This window comes from Neopsephotus bourkii, unplaced genomic scaffold, assembly GCF_033783945.1.
Source record: "Neopsephotus bourkii isolate Nb327-2 ecotype Australia unplaced genomic scaffold, CSIRO-AGI_Nbou_v1 NB_1373, whole genome shotgun sequence".
Classification (NCBI taxonomy): domain Eukaryota; kingdom Metazoa; phylum Chordata; class Aves; order Psittaciformes; family Psittacidae; genus Neopsephotus; species Neopsephotus bourkii.
In genome coordinates this window covers 1,378,358-1,395,545 of record NW_026901852.1, presented here as the reverse complement: position 1 = coordinate 1,395,545, position 17,188 = coordinate 1,378,358, and the positions used below count along the sequence as shown (strand labels likewise).

At 38.5% G+C, this 17,188-nt stretch overlaps 1 long non-coding RNA gene across 1 annotated transcript in view; it reads right to left on the bottom strand.

Annotated features, from left to right (window-relative positions):
* LOC133219734 (uncharacterized) overlaps window positions 1-16,540 on the bottom strand; it is a 192,541-nt gene extending 176,001 nt beyond the window's left edge. Inside the window, exon 1 of the long non-coding RNA XR_009727498.1 lies at window positions 16,456-16,540. This is a non-coding gene — a long non-coding RNA (uncharacterized LOC133219734). The remainder of the gene's footprint in view (window positions 1-16,455) is intronic.
* Window positions 16,541-17,188: the final 648 nt, after the last annotated feature.

Here is a 17,188-nt window from a genome sequence, read left to right as displayed (position 1 = left end):
CAACCCTTTTAGAAAGAGCAAAACAGAAAAAATCCCTTCACACAAATAATGTTATTAAGCAATAGAAACTCTCCCACAATGAAAAACTCACATGACCGGGCATTGCCCTATTTTGTAATCGTGCTTCTTATTCCATCCTTTCTTACTAAAACTAACTTTTTCTTGGGGGCTGTATGTCTAAGTCATATTTCATCTGTTTGTGCTGTTTTTTCTGGCATAGATTGTCCCATGCTTAGAACATGGACTAATGATTCAAAACTTGACTCTCACTTTTGGCATTGGTAGGGTTTCTGATGCTACCTCATTGTCAAGAAATGATGAAGGCTCTAGTGCAAAGCATATTTCAAAAGTGGTTGATCCGGCAGGTTATTTACAGGTATGGTAACACAAAGCAACTGGTTTCCTTTTGTATTTTTATATAGTAAGATTGTGATCCCTGTACTACCGGAACTTTTCATTGTCCTAAAGTAGTAATTAAGTGCTGAAGTCAGAAGTGGCAACCTTTTTTAGGCAGCCTCTAATTCAATTCAACAAATAAAGGCACCTTTAACATAAGAAGAGACTGTCACAAACTACAATCACAGTGGCATGGGTGCATAGATGTTATTACTGGTAAACAGAAGTTTCGCTTTTCTAACAAGAGTAACTCCAGTAAGTTAAGCATTTGAGATATATAGCAAATGTCACTGTACCTCCAATTGACTTCATTAAGAGTACCTATTTTTGTTATGATGACAATCATCTAATTCTCCAACAGTATATGGACCTACACCCAAACACCTTTATATAGAATTTACTGGCATTAAAGAAGACTACATTGGCTTGAGTACAACTTCAGAGGAAAAAAAAGCAAGTATTAAGGAAATACTTGTTCTTCGTGAGTTATTATGCTTGTTTTACATGGCATAACTCAATAATGAATCACTACAGAATCCTGATCACATCTATTTACCATATTCATACACACTCATCGAATTACATTTCAATTTGATCTAATTAAAATGTTTCACATTATTACGCTTTTTAAAAAAGGTATCAAGATGAAAACTAGCAATTGGCAATGTCAAATTTAGTCCCAAGATCACAGTGCTATTTCCAGGGTTTTTTCTGAATCATTTTTTGTGAAGCTCCAGCAAATTTTTTTACTTTGATCCCCACAACAAATTCAACCTCAAATGGGAAATTCACTCTACTAACATTTTAAGACTGTAATCCCTAGTAGCCTTAAGAACAGAAGCAGCAATATCAGAAGCCCTGTGTAGTCAACATGCTGGAGGGAACTGATGCCATTTAAAGGAACCTGCGCAGGCTGGAGAGGTGGGACCATTCAAACCTCATGGAGCTCAACAAAGGCCAAGTGCAAGGTCCTGCCATAGGTCAGAGCAATCAAAACAGAAATATAGGCTGGAAGAGCCTGGAGTGAGAACAGCCCTGATGAGAAAGACCAGGGGTCTCGGAGGACAAGAAGCTCAACATGACCCAGCAGTATGTGCTTGTGGCCCAAAAACCAAACATGTCCTGGGCTGCATCACCACCAGCAGGTCGAGGTTCTCACTAAGGAACAGGGCAAGTTGAATGGCTCCTTACCACCCTTTTAAATAATGTGATTTGACTGTGGAAACATCTGAAAAACCCTTCACTGGGGGACTGTTCTCAGGGCTGCCAGTCTTAAGTGTGACAGATTGTTGACAGCAATAGTTAATAAACTCCTTGCTGTGGTCTTGCAGCCTGAGAAGTAGGAAGTGATATAAAGAAACATCAGTAATAAGAGGGAATTTTATTGTCTAGCCATTGTCATGTAAAAAGCATACTTCTGCTCACAGAGCTTGAGCCAGTCTCACCCTTCCAGTTACAATTATCCACCCAGACATAGGCTGCAAGGCCGTAAAACAATATGCACAATTCCCCGTGGGAAGGTAGAGCTGTACGTGCTGAAATTAGACTGTTCATTTCATAACATTTCATAAAGCCTCTGAAGTATAAGAGAAACTAACAAATCCGGACAGCACTGTTGGGTATTCCAGATTGCACTCCGCTACCATTGCTTTTCTGCCTGTTTGTCCCCAAAGAAAGTGTGGCCGCAGCTACCATGTGTTACATGGCTCTCCTAAAGGCTCTCAGACATAAGCGAGCTTAATCAAGAGAAGTGTGAAATCACAGCAAAGCCAGTGCTTCCTGTTTTGCAGATGGTTAGCTGCCAGAAAGAATCAGCCCAGACTTTAATTTCAGGGCTGATGAGAAAGGCAGGCAAGATGGGAAAGGTACATGTTATGGTGTGGGCAGATTATTGCATAACAGTGAGGCTGTTCCACACGTGGTCCTGTATGAATCAACATGCACTAACAAAAATGGCACCATTCATGCTTTGCCATACTCCAGAAACAAAGAAACAGAAATAAAGTACCCCAACTGTTTGTCCTCCCCACTGGATGCTGAAGATAACCAGAGATAATCACTAATGGTTGGGGAGGTCACATGGATGAATTAACAATCTGGTTTGTTTCCTTTAGGATGAGCAGATCAGCAGGAAGCAATACCAGCAACAAAGATCATGTGTAGCACAGACAACAGGCAGAGATAGAGTCTTGCATGTGTGCAATCTGCTTTACGTTCACTCGGCTGAGTCATAGCCTCACTGATTTAGAGTCGTAGACTGCTTTAGGTTTGAAGGGGCCTTAAAGCTCATCTACCTCACCATGTACCATTCCTATCTAGCTCCCTGCCATGGGCAGGGACACCTTCCACAAGACTAGGTTGCTCAACCTAAGCCTTCAATAACACCAGGGATGGTGAAAACTTTTTTGAGTCTGATCAAGAGAGCATAAGACTATTATTTAAAACTAAAAAGCAACCTCCTTTTTTTAACTTACCCAAAGAATATACAGAGTTAGTCAGGTGCACATATACACATACACATGTTCATGTATGTTTAATACTCATGCACTAGACACATGTGTACATATCCTTCTAAAGAAACATAGGGTGTTGGTTTTTCTTTATGAATAGATGTTACCCTAAGGCAAGGAAATGTCCTGTGTCACTCTAAGAAACTTTCAAAGAAGGGATTGCCACTTTTAAAGCCATGTACTTCTAATCATTGTCTTGCTTTTTTACATGGACTGGTAGTGACAGTTGTGCTTATATGTGTACCTCCCTGGAGCAAGGAGGTATCCCTGAGTCTATGTTTCTTTAATGATGAAAAAACTTACAGAAATGATACCCACTGCCTGTCACTGAAACAGGCAGAAAGGAAGTCAATAACCACACCAAGATAGTTGACTGAAGTATAAAATCCATACTTAACTGAAGTGTCCAAAAATGCTTTAAGTATCACAACCCTGATGTTCGCATTGTAAAAATCAAGTTCACAACCAAAGTGCTAGGAAATCAAAGTTTCCATTGTCTAATGAAAGGATGACAACACATGAAACAAAGCGTTTGTAGAAATGGCTGTAGACATCAGGCATCTAGCTGCTTTATGGGATTTCTATAAGAATTTATGTTTCTATATGGGTTATATTACATGAGCTTTCTACTTCTATAATGCATATGGAAGGATGCTGTGCAGATAGCAGTGCATAGCTATTTATGTGACTAACTAAAGTCATTGTTTTTATACCCTACCTTAAAAAAAAAAACAAACCACAAAAATCCATAAAATAAGTCACCTAGATCATGCAAATATTTTGTAGCAGAGCACGTTACTTTAAAAACAGCAGAGGAAGTGAAATACTCAAAATCTGTGCAACATAAAGGAGATTATATTATCTCTGAATAAATACATTTCCAAAAAGAACTTGTGTCTTTCTAAGAAGACAAGCTGGAAGCTTCTAATATCTAAATAGAGTACGTATTTATTTAAGGATTTTGGCCTACTCATGTGAGGGCTAGGAAATCTTAACCAACACCACTTCTTAAGAACATGATCTGCTGTTATAATTGTTGCTTTTTTCAGTCTATAAAAAGAAGAGGATCAGTATCTCTGGAAAGGACTACTGACTGAGAATTCAGCTATGTACCCTTATAATCTTTAGACATTATTTTTCCTGTAAGCAGTTTACAAATTCAGCCCGAGTTCCCAGTAACAAAATAATGTCTTGGATGAAGTAAATAAAAAAGGAATAGAAATACCAGAACACATCTTTTTCTTTATTGATTTTTAGGAATTTGACAACAGGTCATCATCATCATCTCCAAGCTCAGAGGCACCTCAAAGTCAGCACCTAAAGAGTGCCTCAAAGCCTACTTAATATTAGAATAAATTAAAATTCAATACCCTTGGAACAAAAGAGCTCCTTTAATATTTCAGTAAAAAGCAGACTACCATCTCTACGGCCAAAGATGTGGAATGCAATTTCAAAATTTGCCTTGTATTAGACAATACTTGCAATTCTGTGGGGAAAAGTAAAGGCTCTGATGGCATAGCTGCAAGCTAGGATCCATCTGGACTTTCCATTTGCAAGTTCTGACCAAATTCTGTCATAGAAGAAAAGTAAAGCTTAGAAAATAATGAATCATATGTTTACAGTTCTGTGTGTTACCCAGACTATCTTTCTCCTGGAATGCATAGATGAAGTAACAGGTAACTGGCTGATCAGACTTCATTCTGAAAATCATATAAGATTCGCTTCATAAAATTCTTTATCTTAGCTACTTTTCATACTTGCTGTAGAGGAAAAAGTGTATTGTGCTAGTATTCATGCCTCAGATATATTTTATGATTGCCCATTTGATTGACCCCTTCTGTAATAGCTTGCATGGATTTTTAACAAGGAATGAAAATAAAGTCTGAATGCAAACTCTGGAAATTTGTTAGCCTAAAAACCAGCAGGGAGGAAATCTATTAGTTGTTTCTAAACCAGGTGAAAGTACTGACGTATCATCTAAAAGTATTAACTGTATCCAGACAGTATCTATAATGGGCAGCTGCTTTTTGCAACTAATGCAAACAAAATATTTTCAAGGACGTTAAGCCTCACTGAGTTAAGATGATGTTACATTTTACACACTGCATGCAAAATCTAACAGAACCAGCTCCACAACAGTGATGCAAACACCAATAATCAAAACATGTACATTTGTACAGGCTTGTAGACTTAACACACAAAGCTGGGTAACTTCTGGCTGAAGCCCTCAGCAAGGAGACAGGGTCTACACAGAAGTCATGTAATACAGGATGAAGATTTTCCTACATTTAGATTGGCTACATTGCAGCTAATTCCTAGGAAAAAGAAGTTGAAGCTATACAAAACAGTAATAGCAATTGGGACATACTTGTGAAGTGCAGGCTATAAAAGCAAACATTCAAAGAGTTTCAGTCCAAATTTGCTCAGATTTTTTCCCTAAATGTAGGAATAACCCTTTATCAGATGAAGTAGAAAAGGAACGACAGAATGAAAATGACAGCCCTGAAAGGAAAAACTGTCAGTCAGCAGTCTACATCCATCAAAAGGACAGCTCAATCAGAGATTTAGCAGATGAGACTACGATTTTCTTTGTACTCATATTTTCCCTCCAATTCCTTTTCATAGTGTATCACTGCAAATAACTATGATTCATAATTAGCTTTTGATTACATTACCAGAAAGGATAATTAGAAGATTGGGAGGCATCCCTCTACAAAGAATTTTTCAAATCATGATGTGACATTTTCTGGTTATCTAGAAATTTTTCTTTGGCTTCTTTGTATCTGTCAATGTTTGTTGATTGCCGTAATTCTGACTGTGAAGAAATCACTCTCTTTTTGGAAAGAAAGTCAAATTTAACCTGAGCTATGTACGCACGTGTCTGCAGAGCCTTGTTCTGAAGGGCCTAAGTCTAAACCTACATGACTTACTTGCAGTGTGCTTTTATTCTCTGACACATAGAAAATGTTGAGTTACCAAAAAATATACTCACAAGGAGGTGAGCAATCAGCCATCTCACACCACTTGCACCTGCTCAAGCACATGCAAGTCACCATTAACATCGTGATAAAACAGTAACACCACAAAGATTGGTGTATGCAGTGTTACAGAAAAGCATGGTGGAAAACCATCACTGCCAACCCCAACTGCCATCCCCTCCCCTTCCTGCCCTTCTCTTTAACTTGATATTTAGCCAATACACAGGATACTTCTAGCAAACTGTGGTGCCCACTTCAGAACACCCTGTTGATGGGGTGGAGACCTGCAGTAGCTGAGCAAGGCAGGCAGAGCTGGGTGCTGGCAGGAGAGTCTATCATGGTATTATCAACCAGCTCTGGTTTCAGCTAAGTATCACTGTGAAAAGAACATGCCCCCTGCATTAGAACTGGATGAGCAGATTAAAGAAAAACATAAATGAAAATAATTCACTCACAGAGTACATTTCAGCAGAGAAAAACCTTACTGTCTCCTGCCACAGGTGCAATCAAACTTCAGTAGGCAACATTTTTAAGAAGCCCTGATTGTCTAACTTGCTTTAAGTTCCTAGAGACACAGCTCTGGGAACACCAGAAAAGGAAGCAGGTTTCTGAATTCCCTGAATCCAGTCTGTTTCAGAGACAAACGTGAGTGAAGAAGTGATGAAAACTGCTTCTTCCTATCTGCATAGCAGAAGCTTAGAAGTCACTACTGCAGCAGTACCTGCTTTAGCCCAGCCTGCAAGTCAGAGCCTGTAGAAAACACTGCTGGAGTGTCTCCCAGCCCCTTTGCATGCTCATAATCCAAACAGTCTAGATTAGGGATGGGAATACCAAAATGACAACATCTCTCCTTCTCATCCAGTATGAATCCATATTCCCAAGACTAAACTTGCTCCCTGTTATTTCCATGCAGAGCACCATTAATATTTGCATCTGATAATAGTCCCAAGAATACATCTACAAAATCTGTAGTGGTGAACAAGAGCTGTTCACTTGTAAGGAACAGAACAGCAATGAATAGGAGCTGTTCACAGGTATCACTGGAAGATTAAGGTATAACTTTATTTCAAAGAGGAAAATGGTTTTACTTTAATTGAACCAGTTCACTAATTCCCATGCAAAACTGCTTTACTGACAAAACAGGACTCTCTTGTCACTGAACTATTTATTTTCCACTTAACAATAAGTAACACCTCACACAAGTGTTAGGAGTTATTTGTATATATCAAGAGGAAAACAGACTTCATTAATGGATTTACATACTTTATTTAGCATTAGCATACATTAGTCGTTGAGAATGACTATGCATACAATGCATACAACGTATTGCACACAATGAATTAACCTGAGAACAGATCTTTATTTTCACAGAACTTAGGTATTAGCCCATTAAATTACTGACACTGATGTTATTTAAGATACTACATATTTGCAAACCATTATGACAACAACCACTACAAAGGATGAGGATTTTCAGTGTTACAAGTGTGACAGATGGCATTTAAAAGTAAAATAAATAAAATAAAAGGCGCCACTTCTGATTCAGGAAATATTTGATCACCAATGTTCTTACATTCAGCAAGTGCCTTATCAATGAAAACTCAGATGAACTCAGGGGAAGTATTTTTAATCATCCATCCATCCATCCATCCATCCATCCATCCATCCATCCATCCAACCTGCCTTACTCATACACCTGCTGTTTGGCTGCATGGCTCTTCAGTCCCATTCAGCACAGTCATTCAGATTAATTTGCTCTTTGAGTATCACTAGCATGTATGAATACAAGTATCTAGCCTATAGATTAAATTTAATATTCCTGGGTTATACATGCTATTTATCCATCTCCAACTGACCATTTACACCACTGCAAGCCCACTGGTAGCACTGGATCTGTATCTGAAAGGAGCTGGGAATAGAATAAGAGACCAAATGGATGCTAGTGGAAGAGTATCTTTTTATCAGCATAGTATGTCTCTTTTGAGCACTTATATGATCATTTCCCTTCCCTCCACATACTTGGTAATAAATAGCTCACAGCATCACAGAGATGTGCTGGGTAAATGCTGCAAGTTATGAGGCAAATTTACTGCCTCATAAACTCACAGCCAAGTAAAGCTGTCATTTGCAAGAACAATTAAGTCATCATTCTGTTCCATGGAGGGTATAGGGTATTCCTGAAACCTGTAAATTCACAGAAAAAGAAAGCTGGTCATATGTTCAGAATGAACACTAACATTTTATTAAAATTAAATTCACTTGCAAGCTTCAACCCTGCATTTATTTTCTTTATTTCTCATGATTTGCAAGCTAGCCACTACTCCTTGTCATGTATACTATAAGAGGCAGAGAAATAAGAGTACCCTGTGATCTTTTTTTTTTGTTGTCTGGGCCTAAAATATACTCTTGAAGTCACACTCGTGAGCTGTTGCTGAAAAGAGAGGGGAAAAAAGATGAAAAAACTAGAACTGTTATCTCTGAGCCATGTAAAGATTTGGCATTTGGGGCTACTATAAAAATTGTTCCTGTGGCCTGAATACTGGCCCAATGGGCAGAGGATTGTATTATAAAACGTTTCTCTTGAATAACATATTTTCACTATTCATTCATATAAACCTAGAATAATTAGGATCTTTAATCTTCAGGGAAGCAAAAGATAAAACTTCACAACGCAAACTTTACAAGAATGCCCCACCCCTGGCAGTGCTCACGGACAGGGCTTGGAACAACCTGGTCTAGTGAAAGGTGTCTGCCTTTGGCAGCGGGTTGGAACTGGAGGGGCTTGGAACTGGAGGGGTTTTAAGGTCCCTTCCAACCTGAACTATTTTACAATGTTATGCTTCCTGAAAGAGTATAGTAATTCACAGATTCTTGTGAATACTGTAGGTATGGAAGGGTCATCTCCTGATTATGTACTTCTCAAGGAATGGATCCACAAGCAGTAAATATATGCTACATTGTAGCAGCAAAAGTCACAGTTTCCCTGAGAATCCGAGTCCTGTATGACCCTCTTATTTGACTACAAGAAACATGTATGTGTATCTTGTGCATACAAAACTGTAGATACACACATAGCAGCTATCTTGCTATATGTTAGGTGAAAAAAATACATTTGAAAGAGATTAAAGAATGAGGCTGAACTGGGTCATTGAACAGGAGAAAGACTAGTTTGTAATTTAATCAATGCTGCCTCTGTCATTTTAACTTGGACCAAGGATGCAAAACTCAAATCTCTTGCTGTCCTCACCATCACAAAGCTGACCCACATTTCTTGTTTAATTAGAAGTGAGCTAACTGGACTTCCAGGTACGGAAAGTCAAACTAAAGCTGCAGAAATGGCTCATATGCAAGTTCTCTTAGACAGCTGAAGTGCAACTTCACCTGGTTTGTGAGCTTGAGTTAAAACTCAAGCAGGGCTCCTAAGAGCAGGGTGGATAAAGTAATCATTTTCTTTGGTGCCACTGAAGAGATGCAGTAATGCGGTGTGAAGTTACACGATATCTGCAGCTTCTGGAAGCATTTACACAGTATCTGGATCCCACCCAGTGCTGCCAGCCCTGCTAGTCCTGGGAACTGAACCAGAGTATCATAGGATCATAGAATAGCTTGGGTTGGAAAGGACCCCCAAAGGTCATCTAGTCCAGCCCCCTTCAATGAGCAGGTAGCAATGCTGGAAAACTTCAGAGGTAAAAAGCCGGAGCAGCTAAGCCACATAGTTTCTGTCCTGAGGAAAAAATATTATGAACCCCAAAACATACATAGCACAAATGTAAAGCAAATGTGGAAAATTTCTATCTAAAATTCTATAGAAAGTGACACAAGATTCATGTTATGAACCAGATATCAGAATATACAGTCTGTTTTAAACTCTCATTACTCTCAGGGGAGCCATAAAAATGTACTAAAAGCCAGAACAGTCTCCTTTAAATTATTGATTGTAGTTGCCTAATAATAACTCCATGAATAGAAGAAAAATGGTAAAAATGTACTATTAAAAACATATTAAAACAATAAAACATGTCAAGTGCACTGTTCTTCACCAAGCAGTTTTCTGTATAATTTATATTTTTGTACAAGCATCTTTAAGTAAAATTACACTTTTTGCCCAATTTGAGTATTTATGATATTAATTTCCAGAAGGTTTATGTTTTGCTGAATGCTCATTTCAGAGCATCAGATTGATTCGCACAACAGCAGAGGTCCCAGATGTTAGCTGTACCCACTGTTGACATTTCTAAGTGCAAAAAGCTCATAGGTCTGTAAATGAGCCAAACCCCTGAAAGCTCTTGTTACACAGGGACAAACCATGGTAGCAATGGGATGCTGCAGCTTTTTGAATCCCAGTGGACACAGAATGCACAAAGCGAGTATCCTGACTGTGGTTTAAAAGGCTGTGTGCAACTGGACAGTAATAAGTTACTCAAGCTGAACGCAGGATATGAAATAAATTCCTAAGAGAAAGACAATCAAACCCTGCTATTTGCTAATAATGTACTTGAAAACACCTTTTTTTCACTGCTCTGTTATAAGGCCATAACTTGAAAACCCATTATAAAATGTAAGTATTTCAGGGCTTTTTCTGATCATACTAAAAGCTTCCCTATGAAACACTGTTATAACGTTGTGCAAGCACAAAAACAGATGGAGAAATTGGCTTCCAGCATAACGTATAAAATACAGCACTATAACCCACAGCAGTATAAAGATTACTGGCTAGCTATTAAAATATTTTTTTTAGAATTTAACTTCCACACAGCTCACTAAATTCCCGCTAATTATCATGCGGTTAACAAGTGAACAAAATGTTAATGCTACTACATTCTAGGCTTGGCTCTGCTCTGAAAGAAATGATATCGTATATCTTGTTATGCCATTAGAATTTCTCTAACTGGAAAGGAAATCCTTTAAACTTAAACAAATAATCTCCACCACTAAGATATTTCTCTTTGAACACAGAGATTTTCATTTTCCTTTTTACATTGTTAAACTTTGTTCTTTAATATTTTATGGTTATTTTAAAAGTTCTATTCAAATAAGGCAAGCCTCTTTCTTAAGCTGTCTGTCCTTACTGTTTTCTAAATTTCAAATTCTACAGAAAGTCAAAAACTTTTCTAAAAGCATTTTCTGAGGAGATGCGACTGAGTCCACATAAAGCAAAATATCAGCACACTCTATTTGCCTTGCGTTCATCAACTGGCTTTCCACAAATGAATAAATGTATAACAAGGTAGATTAATTGTGAAAAATGACGCATTAGTAAAGAGATATCCAGATGGTATTATGTTACTTTCAATATTCCAAATGCAATTATAATGTCTTTATCATTATTGTGAGGGTATTTTACCCCCTCATTTCTAAAAGAAAACAAAACAAAACCAAAAACCCACTTTTCTCCCTTCATAGTATTATAATAGTAAAGCATGTCTGTGAGTCCAATAATTGATAATTCTCAACTAGGTGAAAGGAAATTACATTACTTTGGCTGGACCTAACATTTGTTATCAAATGAAGCATTCTAGGAAAAATGCAATTTTAAGAAATCATAGTTCTTCATAGGTTCAATACACTCTGATTCAAATATAATAACTACCAAGAGTAGCACAGCTGCTCTGTAGAGTTGGTATGCTGGGTTAATGACATAGTTTAAGCAACAAAAAACAGCACCTCTGAGACTTGGAGTGTATCTTTTGTATAGGAGAACACTCAAATAATAAATACATTTATCCAGTCCTTTATGTATCTGTTAGGGGAAGCAGGAATTCAGTTCTTAGTCCCCGATCGCCAAAGGTTTCCCCATGGGCATAAGAAACATATTCTCACAAAGTTTGCTTTCAAGTGAAAAGAAATTCCTCAGAAATTCAGGAAATTCCTACGGCCAGCCACAAGACAGCTAACAGCAAGGATGACAGAAGGATATAAGGAATATGGGAGGAAGAACACAATGAAAGGAGAAAGATGCTATACTGAAATTTGAGAAAAAAAAAATAAATAAATTTCCAGATGAGACCCTACAAATCTGGCCTCAGTAGAGATCTTTTCCATTTTCATAAACTGAGGAGATAGAACTGGGAACTACTAATTCATTGCAAGATAAAAGTTATTAAAGATTTAAATTAAAAATTTCACATTTTAAACCCAAGCAAATAAAAACAAAACAAAACAAAACCCAAACATTTGCCATTTTCATATTCATAGGCTTCAACTGTATAATTTTCACCTTATATATACACCCTATAGTTAGATTTAGGTCACATGCATCTTCATTTGCAGAAAAATATCTCTCTTCAGTTGTTTCTTTTTTCCTTATAACTGTGTTGCTCAGACATTTCAGCCGTGCTGGCAAAACTCATCAGCACACAAAGGAATATGATTAAAAGTACAGAAGTAAAATTAAGACTGCAATATCTTACCTTCCTAATTAAAAATATATTAATATAGTATTTTAAATTTATTTAAAGTGCGCTTTCAACCAACCAATTTGATTCTTCTGGGTTTGGGGCAAGTGTGTATGCAATAATACATTATATATATAGCATACACAATGCATCTTTTTATATTTATTTTATAGTTATTCTCTTTGTGTATATAAATCAGAATAAAATCCTTACAGAACAGACTACAATGAAACTAGCAAGACTTGAATTCACCCCATAATACCTGTCAAGAATGTATGTTATTACTATTGTCAGTACTGGCATTTTACTTCTCAAACTTTTGTTTTTTCCTTTATTAAATTTATTGGTTGTGTGAACATTGTACAGCTCTAGGAAGTTATTTATCTTATGCAACTTAATGATTGCAACAACAAATATAAAGATCTGGATGGCTGAGGGAACGAACCACAAGCAATGCAAATCAAAATCAAGATTTCTTTTACATTTGAGATGATCATAGGAGGAAAGGGCATAAACTACTTCGATGATGTCTTTTACTTGTCAAAAGCAAATAGTAAATTCCTCAAGCAACAGATGTAGTGTTTGGGGAATATATATCCACTCTAGATGGGGTGCTACTCTTTAACCAAGCTATGGTAGAAGTCCTTCTGGGGGAGGGGAAGTTTAACGGTATTTTTATGTTGTCACCAGCCGAAAGGATGATTTGGATGCTGAAATGTTAGAAAAGCACATCATGATTTCTATTAAATCACACAAATAGTGTAACTGGTACAAAATCTCAAACATACACCCATAGCTGAAGATGACTAAGCACTCTTAAGGCTGGACAGTAATGGAAATCCAGCAAAGACAAACCATTAAATGGCCATTAGGCCACCTGCCCTTTTTCACAAAGTTTGGAATTCATCCATCTACAATCCAGAATTACACCTCTGTCAATTGACATTTGGGTCTGCCAGCTGCCCTGTGCTCTATGCATCTTCCACACAGGTGTCACATTTATTAACACCCCTACACATATAGGTGGCCCACTGAAATGTCTAACTTTGAACTTTACCATCCCAGCATCCAATCTCTGTTTCACAAACCCCAGCCTTGTTGATACAAATGATCTTAATCCACTCTCAAGTGCATGAAGGTGCATCAGAAGGCACATGTCCACAAGTGAACACACTGAATTCAATTAATACATCTTCTAGGAATACTGTAACAGAAACCCAGCACACTATACAGTGACAAGTGGATATAGCAAATGTCTTTTGACTGTAGTTAGTGCATCTGAAAGGTAAATAGCTGGCTGTTTCACAGGCAGTGAATTAAGCTGCCTGTAATTGCACTCCCTGTCTACCTTTCCCCTAGTTCCCTCCTTTCTAGAGATAAGGCCAGATAGTCACTGAATTGAACTGCAAAACACACGACTCTCTGACACTGAGGTTAGAACTATCATAAGCACTGACTGGAAATGGCTGCAAGTAGTACTTGTTGTGCCCTCACTTTCCATTGGAAATCAAGTAATGACACAGGCAGCAAGTAGAAGGTCTTGCAAAGGTCATGGGTTTACACTGGCAGAATCAATTTCTTGCAACAGCATGGCAGAAGCTGTAGAGGAATTTTTCAACTAAGACTTTGTTATTTTTTACATATTTTGTGCATGTTGTCTTGTTTTAAAAAAAAAGGGGAAAAAAAACCAAAACTAAGAGATGCTAGAATTTGTGTCATTGAAAGCTGTAAATCCAAGGTCCCTTGCTGGGGTTTCCACTGCCCACTATACAAAATCCGGTGTCAGTTCAAAACCTCAACAAAGGCAGTAGTAAATGCTTCATTTCTAAAAGAACAGAGACTGAGTTCACAAAGGCAAAAGCAATATGAACAAAAGAAAGTAATTTCTAAAGGAAATAGCTACTACAAAGCAAGTTAACATCCTCAGTCAATACTGGAAGGCTATTAATTTGTGTCCATGCCACCACAACCTTTCCCAATATGCAAATGTGTAACCCCTTCTGTTTGCAAACATCTAACATTCCACTGAATCTGCAGGAGAGCCAAGAGCTTGACTCATGTGGGTTCCAGTTAGCTTTAACCTGTCTCTGGCTTGTACCACTCAAGTATTCGGATGAATAGAATTCATTACTTGACTCCACTACTAATTATGTTAAAATATATACAGAGAGATAGAGATATAGACACAAGAAAGTAAGAGAAAATCACAGAGGGTAATATATATACCATAAAATATAGATAAGCTTTACCACCATGACAATGACACATACTTTTTAGGCTTAACAGAGATTACCTCTCAGGAATTCAGGCTTGCCATATATACTAGCACAATCTATTTCTTATAACAGAATTTGAACTAATTAGGCTTTTTTTTTTAATCAGGAAGGATTGCCGGGAAGAGTAATCATCAAGATAAAGTTAAAAATAACATAAATTAAAAGCAAAAAAATGTTTAACAAAAAATTATTTATGCCAACAGTGTTTGAAAACTCTCAGCAAACACATCTTGTTACCATTTTGCATGCAAACTTAAGTGAATTATTGAAATCAATCCCATGAGAAAAAGTTCACTGGGTTTTTTTGTTGTGTTTTTTCTTCTCCTTTTGTCCAGGGTTCTTCTCCAACTGAAACACCCCAGGAAAGGATCTTTCCTATTAAGGATTGCACTTAAGAACACATTTAACTTTTACTGAAGTTAATAGGCTTTAAGCAAGCGTTAAAGTGCTTTTCTGAACTACATCCAAAATTTTAAAGCAAAGCTGTGAAGTTCCCGTTTTTCAGTAACTGCATGTGTTCAGGCCTCAATTTAAGTCACATACTCTTTAATTTCCCCAGGATACAGCATTCCTCTGGTGACTGAGGAATACTCAGATGGCAAAACTTCTGAGTAGGTTTTTAAAGGTATTTAAAAACTTAAGAACACAAACCAGCAGCCAGTGGTATTTCCACTGTGAAGTAAAAACTGAGGTACCTTAATCTTTAAGTGCTTAAAACACTTTTGAAAATCTGTCTAGTGGCACCTTAGCTCTTACACCAAAACCTTTAAATTCTGACATAACCAAAAAGCAGCAATGAAAGTTTTGTCCCCAAAACACAAGAATCTTTGTCGTTTTTTAAGGGGGGGTTGCAACTTTCTCAGGTGTTTCTTCCCTATCATCTCAACTCACTTTTGCTTATGATATCCCTCTCTGGTTCCTGGGAAGGTCTTCTAATGGGGAGCACAGGCAGACTTTCCCCCAGCTACTTATCAATGGGATTCCTATAACACACCAGAATGTCTTACAGCTCTCTTACTGATGACCTTACGCTAAATTACATATACCGTGGTGGCTGGGGGTGGGAGAGTAGGGCAGAATGCTGAAGTTTTGGCTTCAAACACTCCTACTCCACATCAACTCACTTAATTTTCCTCTGCACCCTTTCTGCGAAATAGTTTACATGTTGCTCAAATGTACTGAAGAATTACATCCATGTACTTTAATAGTTCTCAGGCATTATCTAAGCTATTATCTCAGGTGTTATCTACGATATTATCTATGCTATTATCTCAGTTATTAACTCAGGTATTATCTATGGTATTATCTCAAGTATTATCAATGGTTGTAGGTGGGAAACATACATCCACATCGCACTCTAACCCATGAAAGTAACATGACTGCCTTTCCTTAACAAACATGACTGCTTTTCCTTATTGTGCTGTTTCTTGACCCTATCACAGATTCCATTACCTTAATCTGCCATAGGGAAGTACTACAGTGATTTTCACAGAAATCAGTGAAGATTTATTAACATTCCTAGTAAACACTTCCATTATTATATTTGTAGCAGGACTTGGCTCCCTATTAACTCCTAGAGCAGAGCTGTAAAACTTCAGTTGGAAGGAAACTGACACTTATAAGCACAGTGCCTTCAACAATTAATTTCATTTCAGGATGGGATTATCCGTTTCTACAAAGACTACAGTAGCATTTTCCTAACCATGTTAGTTGCCCAAGTTGCTTTTAAAACCAATGGTGATCTAGTCAATACAAGTCATTGGTATAACCCACCTCATCTTGAAACACATCTAAACCAGAGCGTACCCTCTCCAACACCACAACGTCCACGGAGATCCCTTTGGTCCAAGTATGCACGTTTACCTTTACGAGAACTGGCATCCCCAAATTTTAGTCTTACCTTTGAAGCCTCCTGCTGCTTTTGTAGACTTGACGGAACGTGACTTCCCGAGGGAAGCTGCTCCGGAGCCGACCCGACCTGCGGCACATCCGGGAGCACAACAGCTTCACCTCAAGCAACAGAAACCGCCGGACCGTTGGCGTCACTGACGCGTTCTGGGCGTTGCCAGGCTAACGGACCCCACCCCCACAGCCTATCAGCAGCGGCCTAGGGAGCGCGCGCACGCCAGCGGGGGCGTGGCGAGGCAGTTTGCGCGGGAAGGCGTGTGAAGGAGGCGCTTTACCACAGAATCCCAGACTGGTTTGGGTTGGAAGGGATCTTAAAGCTCATCCAGTTCCAACTCCTTGCCACGGGCAGGGACACCTTCCACTAGAGCAGGTTGGTCCAGGCCCTGTCCAACCTGGCCTTGAACACTGCCAGGGATGGGACAGCCACAGCTTTTCTGGGCACTCTGTGCCAGGGCCTCAGCACCCTCACAGGGAAGAATTTTTGCCTAATGTCTCATCTCAGTCTCCCCTCTGTCAGGTTAAAACCATTCCCCTTTATCCTGACCCTACAGGCCCCTGTCAAAAAGCCCCTCTCCAAATTTCTTGTCTGCCTCTTTAGGCACTGGAAGCTCCCCTATGGACTTCCCAGAGTCTTCTCCAGGCTGAACCAGCCCAGCTCTCTCAGCCTGTCTCCAGACCAGAGGTGCTCCAGCTCTTAGAGCGTTTCCATGGCCTGCTCTGGACTC